The sequence below is a fragment of the Carassius auratus genome, unplaced genomic scaffold (assembly GCF_003368295.1).
Source record: "Carassius auratus strain Wakin unplaced genomic scaffold, ASM336829v1 scaf_tig00002951, whole genome shotgun sequence".
Lineage (NCBI taxonomy): Eukaryota > Metazoa > Chordata > Actinopteri > Cypriniformes > Cyprinidae > Carassius > Carassius auratus.
In genome coordinates this window covers 1246064-1249148 of record NW_020523497.1, presented here as the reverse complement: position 1 = coordinate 1249148, position 3085 = coordinate 1246064, and the positions used below count along the sequence as shown (strand labels likewise).

General features: G+C 34.2%; 1 long non-coding RNA gene across 1 annotated transcript; it reads right to left on the bottom strand.

Moving 5' to 3' along the window:
• Positions 1 to 816: 816 nt before the first annotated feature.
• On the bottom strand, positions 817 to 2613 carry LOC113070052 (uncharacterized). The gene is made up of 3 exons (XR_003279850.1): positions 2549 to 2613; positions 1454 to 1548; positions 817 to 876 (listed from the first exon to the last, which is right to left on the bottom strand). It is a non-coding gene; the product is annotated as an uncharacterized LOC113070052 (long non-coding RNA).
• Between the last annotated feature and the right edge of the window lie 472 nt (positions 2614 to 3085).

Here is a 3085-nt window from a genome sequence, read left to right as displayed (position 1 = left end):
CAGTAATTGTGAAGAAAATACTTCAGAGTGGAAGTAAGCAATGCCATAGAAACCATTTAAATTTAAAATAAATAAATTGTAGTGTTCAGCTGTATACCAAAGTTTCTACAAGTACCAGTAACCATCTTTTCAATATATTTTTTTGCCAAGCATCTCCTACTGACAGCAAAACTGTGAAAAATATAAAGTTATGTGAAGCATCTAATCATAACATGAAATCATACTCTGACCCACTGTTGTGAATATTAAGGTGAGGTCCTTGCTAAAACCCAGCCCTACTGAACCAATGATGAAACAGGTGTGTATATATATATATATATATATATATATATATATATATATATATATATATATATATATATATATATATATATATATATATATATATATATATATATATATATATATAAATAAAAAACCATGTAGACTCAATTCAGTACAATATAACTTTATTGTTCCCCACATAAGTCCTGTATAAAGGAGAACACATTGATGGTGCCAACAAACAACAATAATAAATAAAAATTGGGTGAATGAAAATAACAAAAAGATCACAATTTTCTTCTTACGTGTGAAGTGTGGTCATTACAATAAATTTGCAGCATATGTATGTATTGTGTGTGTGTGTTTGTATGGATGGGTTGGGGGCCGTCAACACAGTAAAAACAACTCAAACAAGTAACAAGATACATCTTCAGGGTGTTAGCATGGTGTCTTGACACTGGCAGTGAACGCACTTGTTCTTTTTAAAGCCACATGCTGTGTGTGACCATGATTGGCACACTGTGCACTGAGACCATGAACGCCACTTCTTTCTTGCATTCTTCTTCTTATCATAAAAATGGATGCGGCAGACACAGCACAAATTGCCTCCATCTACCAAAGGAAAAACACAAATATTTTGAAAGTCAAGCCAGTTAGTTTAAATCATACTCATCACTATATTTAAAGCAACATCTCAAAGGCAGCTTGTTCATTTTTAACTGTTGCCAAAGGAATATGTGGGTATTGTACATCAATTCATCTCAGATCTTTAGGAAAACTCTGGGTTTTTCGTTTCAGAAATGGATGTAAATCAAACCTGAAACAGAGGGGTAACTACATTTTAATTTAACAAATCTCATGACCACTTTTTTCTTCAGCTGCTTCAAGTTTGATATGGTGGTATGAGTCTTTGACAATTTCTTCAATGTGAGAATATTTGATGTTGATAGCCTTGTAAACAAAAATCAGCTGGAATACTTTTTTGTAACGAACTCATTTGAAATTATGATAAAAACTAGAGATAAACAATCCAGTTGTCTAACACAATGTTCTGCACACACCACAATTGCTGTTGATCATCCTTCCATCTAATACTTTAAGAATACCACTAATGCTTAGCAAATGAATCCTGTTTCCAAACCTCTAACTTCAGCTTCTTTAAGTGCATTGTAATTCGGGCATCCCTCACCTCATGTGCCCTCAGTGCTGCTGCCTCTTGAATGTATTTTTTCTTTGCATCTTCCCCCAATGTGGCGCACCTGCCCTTAATATCATTCATTGTGCCTGAAGAAAAAATAGATGCACAGAAAACTTAACGCATTAGTCAGCATCTCCTTTTAAAGTAAATTCATACAACGACAATCAGTACTTGGGTTGTGAAAACCATTTATCTGTAACAACTCTGTAAAAACAAGATAACGTGTAAAGTAGATGCCCTGATGATTCTTTTCAATACACTCAGCATTCTTAAACTGATGAATGCAATTTGTGTGAGTGAAGTACTTCCCAAATACTATCATGAAAATCTGTTTCATGACGCTTCATGTATATATATATATATATATAGATAGATAAATTATATAAATATATACACAGCTAGCAAGCTTTAGAGAGAGTGAGAGAGAAAGAGAGAGACAGACAGATAGACACAGACAGACAGCTAAATATATATATATATATATATATATATATATATATATATATATATATATATATAGATAGATAGATAGATAGATAAATATATAAATTATATAAATATATACACAGCTAGCTAGCTAGTATAGAGAGAAACAGAGAGACAGACAGACAGACAGACAGACAGACAGATAGATAGATAGATCCAAACCCACAGAACTTTATTTTACACTCTAGTCAAGATCCCAAGGTTTCCAAACAGCCGTAAAATACGTCTTGTGTTTAATATTTCTCTCAAGTCGATATGGGTTATATTAGTCCTATGATCTGGCTTCAGTGAGGCGTTATCGAGCATTCACAATAGCCTGTAAGAGTGTAAAAAGTCATTTTGACAGTTTAACTAGAAACTAAATTCCCCCATTAGCTTCAGACGTAAATACACACTCATATTAGCAACATTAATGCTCACATAAAGCATCCAACGTTAACATAACAACACGCTAATAACGTAATATGATCTAGCGATAACGTTTGCAGACACATCGCAATACGGTTATCTCATGTCAACAATAATGACACGCAATACGAGTGTATGTATTGTTTTCCATTACAGTTTAAATGCTCAGTTTTATAATTTTAATAGTCTTACCTGAAAATATTAAGCAGGAAATATCGCAACGTTCCCGCATTCGTCCAGTAGACTTCCGATTACCGGTGAGCAGGAATTCTGGGATTGGATCTGGAGTCTTCTCTTGTATATTTGTGGGTGATCAACCATTTGGATGGATGATCACGGCCTTCTGAGCCTACTAGTAGGCACAGGAGGCCCCTCCTGGCCCATTTCTATGGGCTGATAACTGCTGATAACGCCCCATTCAATCGAGTGATAACGTTCGAATCGGGTGACATTTAGGGGTGGACCTTTAACAATTTTATTTTGTAGAGTTGCATTTTCTTATGTAATACACTATTTTACACCACGTGAATTTGGTTGAAGGTTTTGGTATGTTTGAATTTTGAGATTTCAGTAACGATTTGAGAGATAAAAAGGACCTACACTCCAAACAGAGATAAGGGGACCAGGTGCTACCTGGAGTGCAGCATCAGGGTTTCACTCTATATCTAAATAATAATGATCATTTATTTATTTTTGTCTAATTTCTAAATACATAAATTACACTTTACC